Raw genomic sequence first — 12,413 nt, forward strand, 5'->3', positions numbered from 1 at the left:
TTATAGCAGCACTTTCAACAATAGCCAAATTATGGAAAGAGCCTACATGTCCATAAACTGATGAATGGATAAAGAAATTGTGGTTTATATACACAATAGAATACTACTTGGCAATGAGAAAGAATGATATATGGCCTTTTGTAGCAACGTGGATGGAATGGGAGAGCGTTATGCTAAGTGAAATAAGTCATACAGAGAAAGACAGATACAAATGTGAGACTTTTGATATAGTCCCATGACTCCCTGAAATTCAATTCCATTTTTTTCTCTTTGTTCTTCAGAATCTATCTTTAAGTCCACTCTTTTCTCTGTCATCTTCCTTCTGCTTTTGAGCTCAACCAGTAAAATTTAAATTTCAAAGATTGTATGTTTTAAAACTGTTTTGTTCTTTTTTTGTAATTTAATTTTTTTGCTGAGAACTTTACCTTTCAAAAATTTTATTTAATGTGTGTTTACCTTTACTTCACGGAGCTTATTTTAGTATCTCTTGTTTTAAAGTCTTTGTCTTATAATTTCAGCATCTGTGTCATCTTAGGGTTTGCACCTGTTCATTGTCTTTCCCTGAAGAATTGGTCACATTTCTTAGTTCTTTGCTTATCAGGTAATTTTGGAATGTATTCTGAACTTTTTAAATATTAAATTGTGTAGATATGAATACTGTTAAAATACTCTAAGGGATATCATCATCATTCATCATCATCATCATATCATTATCATCAAAGTTTTAGCAAGTGGTCAATCCAGTTAGCTTCAGACTATAAATTTTTAAAATCACTTTCTAGACAGCAGGCAAACGACTAGGGTGTGCAACGTCTTGCTCAGAACTCTCCATCAAGAATGCAGATCCTTCATGCCCCCAGGAACTCCAGACTTCCCCATGCTGGAGTCTGAGCGTCTCTCAGCCCATGGCTGCTGGGCTGCCTGCACCAACTTCTTGTGCACTAGAAAGGGAATTCTACTGTTTGCTGAGATTATATTGCGCCAGGTGATTCTAATCTGGCTCAGCATCTCAACGCCAGGATACTCTTCTCTGTTGGTGGTTGAGATGGTCTGTGCTGAGATATTCTTTGTCATTTACATATGCGATCTACACACCAAGATACAGTTCATTCACTGGCCTTGGACTAATTTCTCCCGAGCTCTCATTGCAGCCATTCTCCTACCTGATCACCTCCATTGTTGTCCTTGTTGAGAGAGGAGATTGGTCTATAAATCATTGCAGGGTCACTGGGCCTCATCCCTACGTGCCCTTGAGGTAATAAAGACATACAGCAGCCCGAAATGACTGTGCAGATGTTCAGTGTCGGTGGACTCCCTTTATTTCTCTTTGATCTCTGGTTGGTGGTTTAATTCTTAGTTCAATTCTCAAAGCTTTGCTATGCAGACTTGGGTCTGTCCTATGCATATGCAGCTCAAGAATAAACTAGAATCCGGTATAGTTTTTTACACAGTAGTAAGGCATCCTCTTCACTTCACCTCTTTCCAGGTTTCCTCCTATGCTTTCTGCCCCCACAGAGACCCCTTTTCCCAGTTCTTTTGTGCAGAAAGGAGAGATTTCTTTTTAGAGGTTTAACTGCTTATATCACGGCTGCTGAGCATTTCTGCACATGGGGCCCACCCTTGGGACAAAGCCACTGGAAAAAGGGTGGGGGGAAGGGGCACATGGGTGGTTCAGTTGGTTAAGCCTTCAACTTTGGCTCAGGTCATGATCTCGAGGTCTATGAGTTTGAGCCCCACATTGGGCTCTGTGCTGACTGCTCAGATCCTGGAGCCTGCTTCAGATTCTGTGTCCCACTCTCTGTCCCTCCCCTGCTCTCACTCTGTCTTTCTCTCTCTCAAAAATAAATTAATAGTAAAAAAATTTTTGAAAAGACAAAAGAAAGAAAAGGTGGGGAGGGAACAGAAAACTCATTCTCAAATGTGTTGCTTCTCAAGTTTTGACTCCACTTCACAATCTGCCTGATTTCCATTTATGTTTAAGAGTCCTCATGGGGCGCCTGGGTGGCTCAGTTGGTTGAACGTCCGACTTCGGCTCAGATCATGATCTCATAGTTCGTGGGTAGCCCCGCGTCTGGCTCTGTGCTGACGGCTCAGAGCCCGGAGCCTGCTTCCAATTCTGTGTCTCCCTCTCTCTGTGCTCCTCCCCCACTCACACTCTGTCTCTCTCTCCTTCAAAAATATAATAAACATTTAAAAAAAAAATTTTTTTTTTTATTTATTTTTTTCAACGTTTACTTATTTTTGGGACAGAGAGAGACAGAGCATGAACGGGGGAGGGGCAGAGAGAGAGGGAGACACAGAATCGGAAACAGGCTCCGGGCTCTGAGCCATCAGCCCAGAGCCTGACGCGGGGCTCGAACTCACGGACCGCGAGATCGTGACCTGGCTGAAGTCGGACGCCCAACCGACTGCGCCACCCAGGCGCCCCCCCAAAAAAATTTTTTTTAAAAGAGTCCTCAGGTCATTGTTTTTGTGTATTTTGTCCAGAGCTTTTTAGTTGTAATCAGAGAGATAGGCCACAGTGGGTGCAGTCTCATTTGGTCAGAATTGGAAGCCACATTTTGAGAGTAGATGTAAGAAATACATTTCTTTAGGATGTTTGTAATGATATATAAAATTAATATAATGGAAGAGTAAGGTCTTGGAGATCACACAGCCCAATGGAACTCCCTCAATAGTTGCCTGGGGTAGGAAGAGGGTAAGGGTGCTAAGTATAGACAACACCAATCAAGTATATTCTTAAAATAACTGACCAAATCAGAATTCAAGCATTCTAGTTATGCTGAGACATCTTGATGCCCTTTCTCATACTCTTCTTCAGTGGGTAGTTTGCACAAACATCCTTTAGTGATGTCTAGGATAGTGATTTAGAAATTGTGCTATTCAGAGCTTTAGGCATTCCATAGAGCCTGTTCAAGGCCAAAGTAGTGGGGAGAGGGTATACTCTCTGAAACCACTCCCTGCTTCAATTAGAGCAGTACACTTTTATCTGTTTTTCATATTAGACTGTGTCATAACATGTCATAACAACTAAGATTTACATTGGTAAAAAGCAAAAAAAGAATCATAGAAAGCCACCAGTTTGTGGTAAAGATCCTGGGACTGATTAGCAGTTGGCCATAGGTAATGGTGCTTTCCAACTCTTCTCTGATGCTCCTCTAGATAGGAAGTACTGAGGACTTGTCAGGGATTGCCTGGGGCACTAGGGAGGGCTCCATGGTAAAGTGTTTCTGCTTCCCTAATTTAAAGTTGTGGTCTGAATCCTAGAAAATACTTTAGCTGTCATTAGCTTTTGTGCTTTTCTCCCACCCTGCCATAGCAAACTAGCTTTGGTTGACAACTTAAAGTTATCAAACCAAGATGATACTGACCTATTTTATCCCTTTGGAGAATATTTGTGTTTCATGAGAATCTTGAGAATGGCAAATACTTAACACAAATTGTTTTAATACTTGCATTTAAGGTACCAGGCCAGTAGGGGAAGATACTCTTCCTCGGGTGTCTTATAATACCCAGGTTATATAAAGTAAGTCAAACAATCATGGACCCACACCTCAGGGTTAGGAAAATGGCTGAGTAATAATAGCATTTAATAGCTCTTCTCCCAACTTTCTATTAAATATTCACTAAGTAGTACCAAAAGATGAAAATGCACAACAAACTCCCAAAGACTAAAAGTCAATCATAAAAGACATTTCTGGAAATATTCCTATTATTAAATTTTCAATAGTGCCAAATTAAGAAACAGAATTGATATCTCAAGCACACAGCATCTTTTGAAGGAAAGAACAGCCAGAAAATAGGTAGAAAGAATTCTGTGTCATACTTCCCCATGATTCCCCTCACTACTGCCCATAGTTTGGGAACACAGAGCTTCACTGATGAGAAAGATAGGCAGCCATGGCCTTCACTGTGTGGAAACAGACTTCTGAACAGAGTCCCTTCCTTTCATAAGTGTCTCTCTTAATTAATTCAGTTTCTATAATCCCTAGCACAGAGTAAAGCTAGGATAAAGAGAATCAATATCTTGGTATATTTAATCCTCTCAAAAGTAAAGAATTTCAGGTCAGGTAGAGGACCTGACATTCACCACTCAATGTCATTAAAGAGGAGTCAATACAGTTAAATTCTCTATGTTAAACATCCTCTTTCTAATAGAGAATCAGGAAGTGATTCTATCTCATTTCAGAGGAAACACACAAGATAAATGCCTGTTAAGCAATAAAAACTGGAATAGGCCTGTGCATATTGAATCACAGACTATTAGAGAAGAAGAGTCAATCAGTACCTAAGTTAGATGAGGGAAGTAAACAGCAAAACTCCTTACCTTATCTTTTTTCAAACTCTGGGCCTAGATATTTTTTTCCCACCTCCAAGTTGAGAAAATTGTGAAAGGAGTGGGACCTATGGAATACATTTAAAAAAAATTTTTTTTAACGTTTATTTATTTTTGAGAAGAGAGAGACAGAGCATGAGCAGGGGAGGAGAGAGAAAGAGTGAGATACAGAATCTGAAACAGGCTCCAGGCTCTGAGTTGTCAGCACAGAGCCTGACACAGGGCTTGAACTCATGGACTGCGAGATCATGACCTGAGCCGAAGTCGGACGCTTAACCAACTGAGCCACCCTGGCACCCCCCCCCCCCATGGAATACATTTTTGCATGCAAGACAAGAGAAATAATCTAAGAGGTTTTAAAAGGTTTTCATCTTCATCTACTACTGATTTACCACAGGAACAGGAAAAAATATTAGAAAGCTTTAAAAAAAATGTCCATTGAGAATGAATAGATAAACAAAATGAATATATATGTATATGAGTATATATGTATAATGAAATATTTAGCCTTAAAAAGGAATGATATTCTTACATATGGTACAATATAGATGAAGACATTATGTGAAGTGAAATAAGTCAGACACAAAAGAACTGATGTTACATGATTCCACTTGTATGAGGTACCTAGAATAGTTAAATTCACAGAGACAAAATGTAGAATAATGGTTTCTAGGGGCTCAGAGGATGAGGGAATGGGAAGTGGTTGTTTAATGGATATAGAATTTCAATTTGAAAAGATGGAAAGTTCTGGAGATGGATGGATGGTTGCACAACAATGTGAGTATACTTAATATCATTTTACTGTACACCTAAAAATGGTTAAAATGGGGGGTGCCTGGGTGGCTCAGTCAGTTAAGTGTCCAACTCTTAATTTTGGCTCAGGTCATGATCTTTCAGTTTGTGGGACTGAGCCCCAAATCTGGGCTTGGGATTTTCTCTCTTCTCCTCTCTCTCTGCCCCTCCCCTGCTCTCTCTCTCTTAAAATAAACAAACATTTAAAAAAAATTTTTAAGATTAAAATGTGAAATTTTATGTTATATATATTTTACTACAATAAAAAATGTCACAAAATGTATAAAACTAAAGAAGTCAGTCACAAAAAAGTATGTACTATATGATTCCATTCCTGTGAAATTCTAAAACATGTAACCTAATCCTTTTTTTATAAGTTTTATCTATTTATTTTAAGAGAGAGAGCATGAGTGGGGGAGGGACAGAAAAAGAGAGAGAGAGAGAATCCCAAGTAGGCTCCATGCTTTCAGTGCAGAGCCTGATGTGGGGCTCAATCCCACAAATCATGAGATCATGACCTGAGCTGAAATTAAGTCAGTTGCTTAACTGATCGAGCCACCCAGGTGCCCCAACACATAACCTAACCTAATGGTAATAGAATTAGTCTATGGTGATCGAAATCAGAATATTAATTAACCTTGGTGAGGGATTTATGGATAGGGAGAATGAGGAAACAGTTGGGAGTGTTGAAAGTATTCTATAGTTGATTTGAGTATTGTTCACATGAGTGCATTTTATGTAAACTCTATTGAGTTGTACACACAATGTTTGTCCATTATAGATATAAGTTATGTCTTAAAAAAAATCTGTGTCTATGAAATACAGGCTATTAAAAAATAGAGCAGGCCAAATTGAAATAAAAACAGATTAGGGTGAGAAGAAAACAAACTAGAAAAGGCTTCAAGGAACCCAAAATTTAGAAATGCAGCAACTCAAATAGAATCCATTCTGGAATCAGTATATAGCCGACTTCTTGGTGCAGAAAATCAAATCAGTGTTTCAGAATAAAAACTTGAGAAGCTTTCCCAGAATGTAGAAGACCAAAGAAATAGAGGTGAGGACAAAGATGAGATCCTAATTACCAAGAGTTGTTCCAAAAGAAGAAAATAAGATAAACGGAGCATGTGCAGTAAACTTAGACAAAAATTTTACTTTACTTGGGTAAAGAAAGACCTGAGTCTTTTAAGGTGTTCTCTTTTTCAGGAAAAATAAAATTATGACAAGAGATCCACCTCTAGAATTATCCCAGTGAAGGTTTTGAATTTCAGGAATCCTACAAGAGCTAAGTAAGAAAATGCTGCCAGTAGAGCAGCAAGACACAGGTTGGTCTTCTAATTTCCTCAGTAGCACTAAGTCTAAAAAAGTCTAAAAGAGTAAATCTAATTATTTTTAACGCAAAAATTTGTGGACCCAAAAAACTGCCTATCCATGTTTTCACTGATGTGTGAGGAACAACAGACATTGTTAGAGATATGCTAGATCTCACCTAAGTATTCTTCATTTTAAAATTATTTAAGGTTTTACTTTAGACCACTCAAAAATTAGTAAAAATTAAAATGCAAGAAAACAGATTCTCTACAAGGACTGGAAACAAATATAGAAGTCAAACATACAGAAATAAATCAAATTGTTATAATGTAGTTACAAACCTGAAGATAATATTGTCAAACTTGAAAAAAAGGATTGTAGTATTTTCAGAAGAGAAGGCAGAAAGATAAAGTTGGGCAGAAAATGTGCCAAGTTTCCTGTGCAAATAGGAAGTTCTCAAAAGTTAGTTTTATTCTTAAAATTTGTAATCATAAAAATGCATACTCAGCATTATGTTTAAAGATAACTATTAGTAGACTAAAAATCAGAAATCTTTATTCCAAAATCCAAATCACTGCAGAAGCAAAAGGAAAAATAAGTTCAAGATTATATAGAAAAATATAGGAAGCAAAGACCTTGACTAAGTAGGAAATTTAAAAAAGAAAAAATGAATGAAAGCCATGGTACCTATGAGACTTTCTTTTAAAAAAAATATTGTAGAGACCATATAACTGAAAGAAGAATCAAAATAAATAGGAGGGACTTGTGTATGAAAGTATTAATTGCAGCATTGTTTGTAATAGCAAAAGATTGGTACCAACTTAAATGTCTATTAGTAAGGTACTAGTTAAATAAATTGTTGTGCATGTAACAAGTGAACTACTCTACAGTAGTTAAAAAGAATGAGTTTTATATTTACTGATACAGAACAAAATCTAAGGCACATTGTCAAGATGGGGCGGTGGGGGGGGGTGGGTGGGAAGCAAGGCAGAGAAAAGTCTATATAACAAATATGATTGTGTACCTATGGAAAGAATACAAGAAACTGAACAGCTGTTCCCTTTTGTGTTAAGGAACTAGTGGCTTCTGGACAGAGGTGGGAGGAAGAATTACTTTTCATTATGTACCATGTTGTATCTTTTGGATTTATATGTCATATGCAAGTATTAACTATCCAAAAAATAATTATGTAAAATTTATAGAATATGGATTGGAATAAGAACTCCTTCTTGACCCCTGTAAGTACTTAAATTCACTGTATGTGTATGATGCTGAAGTTGCTATATTTGGCTTAGGTACCAGGAGAAGTAGAAAAAATCAGTTCATGGACAGAGGAAAAAGAATAAAATAGACCGACAAGAAGCAGAGATGAGAACCATTTTGGCCTGGAAAGACTAGAGAGTATCATTGGTTCCTCAGAGTTTCTCAATTCTTTTGTTCTATTTTATTTTTTCATATTTTCCAAAATTTTAAAAATAAGTATGTACTATTTTTATAATGAAAAGTATGATTGTTGCTTTTAAAGTCCTAGCCTATGCCCTAGGGAATGAATAAAGCAGCAATGACAAGAGCACATAAACCAAAACAAATGTATAAATTCAACTAGCAGAATATTTATACTGTCTGCAAAAGAAGGGGTGGGGGGTAAAGGGCATATATAGAGTGTATATGGGTAATATTTATATGTTGATGGGTGGGTATGAAGAATCAGTGCCTCTATTCCAGTTACAGAGATTTTAGGGAAAATGTTATATTTCAGGAGGGCTTGAAATGACGGAAGAGAGATAAAAATAGTGAAATGTCAGAAAGACATTTTTCTCTTTCTAGGTGTTTGGTATGGAAGTCAAAGTTGAGACTGAAGAGGAGTGATAAAAATTGTGACAAATAAAAAAGGGAAGTAAATATGGGATGATGAGCCTATTGATGCCAAAAAAGGCAATTCTCCAATTTAAGGGCACCAAAGAGGAAGATATAAGAACCTAAAAAGCAGTGGGTCAGAAAGCACACTTAAGTCTACGGACTCAGTGGAGTGGTGCTGGGTAGGAGGGTGAAATTTGGATGGAAGGCTGTTGCAAAAAATGAGAAAGAGTATGTGACCATCTGTATGTATCTGTTATTATCTCCTTGATCTAAGCTTCCCTCTCTTACTGTGGTCATGCACCAACATCTCAGGGGTTCCACAAATGTAACAGTCCCCGTCCTTGGAAAAAATTGTACTATCAGTTATTTGCATGCTTGAGCTCGTGAGTGTGGTATCAGTAGGGTCCCCAAGATGGCAATGACGCAGAGCAGGAAAGTAATTGTTTTACAGAAATCTGTTTCTTTCTATTTCTGCATTCTGTTTCTAGGGTCAATGCAAGTATATTTGCAGTTGAATGGAACAGAGCTTCTAGGAAATAAAAAACAGATGTTGGAGGAAGGCATTCAGGGTGAGTCAGGAGAAGCCCTTAAAGCACTCTGTGCTCACGGCTGGCCCTACACTTTTCCTTGATTTTATCTCAATAGATGCTGGAATTCCCAACTCTGCCTAGGCTGCACCAAGGCTGTAGTGGATTTAAAAATGTCAAACTACACTGACTCCCAAGCCTGAATGTCCTGTGGAAAGAAAAGAATAGTTTGGCTGATCTCATAAAGAGTACCCTTAGGCAAAGGAACATATTCTTCCTGATTCACTTCTCAGATGTAGAGAAATATGGACATATAAACTACTTTGGGGTAAATATTAAGCATATAAAACCAAGTTCTTAAAACTGAACCTAAATTTTTACAACTTTCTGTTTATTAAAGTAGTTCAGAATCAAGTGAAATCATTTTACATTAAAGAAAATTTTAATGCTATTTTGGAAAGTTGTATTAAATATAGTAAGTATCAAACTTGTTTGGAAATTTTAGCTAAAGTTTCTATAGGAACTTAGCCACATCACATTCTTAACACATTTGTGGTATGCATTTTTGAAATTACTTGCAATTTACGGTACTGAATTATAATTGATATGCAATTTACACTATGTACCTGATTATTAGTACATTTTTTAGACAGCATAAGACATGATTACGCACTAAATTGAGAAAATATAAAAATACATGTAAAAATGTATTTATATGGGAATATAACTTCATAATACTTTTTAAAATCCAGAAGCATTCATTAATTTGTTTAAAAAACCTTTACATTTCTTTTTTTTTTTTTTTTTTAATGTTTAGTTATTTTTGAGAGGCTGGGGAGAGGCAGAGAGAGAGGGAGAGAGTGGATCCAAATGGGCTCTGCGCTGACAGCAGACAGCTTGATGTGGGGCTTGGACTCACGAACTGCAAGATCATGACCTGAGCCAAAGTTGGACATAACCAACTGAGCCACCCAGGTGCCCCTACATTTCTTTTGAATAAAGGTTTTGTTGAAAACAGTAAACATGCGTTAATTGTCATTCTTTTACAATACTTCATTGTGGACAGCTTCCTTGTATTGTAGGAAATACAAAAAGTATGAAAGGTACTCCAAATACATATCTATATACATATTTATGAATGATTCTTTGCCTGAAACCCAACTGTTTGGTTATTTATTGCTGACAAACAGCCCCAAAACTTAACGGCTGAAATTAGCAATCATTTTATTATTTCTTCATGATTCTACTGTGTGGGCAGTGGTTGGAGGGATTAGCTTGTTTCTGTTACATGTGGTGTCATCTGGGCCTTTCAGATGGCTAGGGGCTGATGGAATGGCTTGACTTGGGTCATAAGTCTGGAGTCTGTTTTCAGGGTCTGCTGGATTCCTGTTGCCCTCCATGTGATTTCTTCATGTGGTTAGTTAGCATGGGTTTCCTCACACCAAGATGAGCTCAGTTTAGTTGGCTATCCCAGAGCACTAAACTGTTGGTTGCCAGGCAGACTCTCAAAGTTGGGCCTGATACTGGCACAATGCCATTTTTGCTGCATTCTGTTGGTTAGAACAGCTCACAAGGCCCCAGCCCAGATTCAGTGTAGGAGGTAACTCCAGGAGGCCATGCATCCTGGGAGACATGGTTCACTGAGGACCATCTTTGGAAGCTAGCTACCACATCAATGCTTATGAAAGAAATTCCATAAACATAAAACTGAGTCTCTTTCCTACAAAATAACCAAAAGCAAAAGAATGCTGAACTTAACTGCCTTTCACTATTCACAAGTCTACACTCAAACCTTTCTGATTTTTCCATGATTTCTCCCAAACATGCCACAAATTGTTTCAGCACTACAGTCTCTTCATTGGGTCCTGCATGAGTCTCGTCTAAATTAAATGTTTCCAGATGTTTGAATTCCCAAAACAGAAAAATTAAGATATAACTAGCTTTATGTGTTTCCATAGAGATGCTAACTCTGTAAGTTTAAATTTCCAAGTAAGAATACTAAAAACTGTGCCATTTACTATTACTCTTGCTTCTTAAAGGAAAGGACATTTAATTAAAAAAAAATAGTAAAGAATTTCAGACTGAATGACAGTCTTAAATTAGAAGTGCTTACTTTGTAAAACATATTATAATAATATGTCTTTATTCTCATTTTGTTGCATGCAGGTCAGGAAAACTCCACCAAGAAGTACCACTGGTTCTTGGACCCAGTGTTTAGAAACCTATAGTTAAGCCACTGTTATTGAACATTGTCAGGGTCCTTTTTATTCTGAACCTTGCTGAAATCATTTCACATTTTTGCCTAGGAACTATGATCATACTGCAAATTTTATTTACATAGAATCATTTAAATCTGTGCTAATGTAAATAATACAGTTGTGAAATACTTATTATTGTACTAGGATTGGATAGTGTTAGCATACTCAGCTGTTAAGAATGGGGACTCTGGAATTTGACTGCCTCTGTTCCAATCTGGATCTGTCACGATCTTGAGCAAGTAACAGATCTTTCTACACCTCAGTTTCCCCATCTATGATGTAGGTATAATCATAGCAGAATTCTTTTGAAGTTTTAATTAGATTCTATGTAAAAATGCATAGAGTAACTCCTAGCACATGGAAATGCTCAGTATGTATAATATTATATTCTTATACATACAAATCAGTATTTTGCATTTGCACTTAGGATCTTAATATATACCTTTTTAAAAAAAAATTTTTTTAATGTTTATTTATTTTTGAGACAGAGAGAGACAGAGCATGAACGGGGGAGGGTCAGAGAGAGAGGGAGACACAGAATCTGAAGCAGGCTCCAGGCTCTGAGCTATCAGCACAGAGCCCGATGCGGGGCTCGAACTCACGGACTGTGAGATCATGACCTGAGCCGAAGTCGGACGCTCAACTGACTGAGCCACCCAGGCGCCCCTCTTAATATATACTTTAAGGATCACCTCAAATATCCACAACGCAGGGTACTTGGGTGGCTCAGTCAGCTAAGTGTCCAACTTTGGCTCAGGTCATGATCTAACAGCTTGTGGGTTTGAGCCCTGCTTCGGGCTCTGCACTGACAGCTCAGAGCCTGGAGCTGCTTCAGATTCTGTGTCTCCCTCTCTCTCTGCCCCTCCCCTGCTCATGCTCAGTCTCTCTCTCTTTCTCTCTCTCTCAAAAATAAACATTAAAAAAATAAAAAAAATATATCCACAACGCTGTTGAAGATATTAGCCACAATTACACAATAGAATTTTGTTTTATTTCATTTAAATATTTATTTATTTATTCTGAGGTTGGGGAGGGGCAGAGAGAGAGAGAGAGAGAGAGAGAGAGAGAGAAAATCCCAAGCAGCCTCCACACTCAGCACAGAGTCTGACTCAAGGCTCGATCTCATGACCTGAGCTGAGATCAAGAGTCAGAGGCTTAACTGACTGAGCCACCCAGGCACTCCTACACAATAGAATTTTAAAGCTGGAAAGGAACTTTAATGTCATATGATTTCACCCTGTTATAGGTGAGGACTTCTATATTTTAAAAAAACATATAGAATCCACCTATCTTCTGGTAAAAGACAACTAGTCAGGGGTTACAATCAGATTA

This window comes from Lynx canadensis, chromosome D3, assembly GCF_007474595.2.
Source record: "Lynx canadensis isolate LIC74 chromosome D3, mLynCan4.pri.v2, whole genome shotgun sequence".
Taxonomy (NCBI): domain Eukaryota; kingdom Metazoa; phylum Chordata; class Mammalia; order Carnivora; family Felidae; genus Lynx; species Lynx canadensis.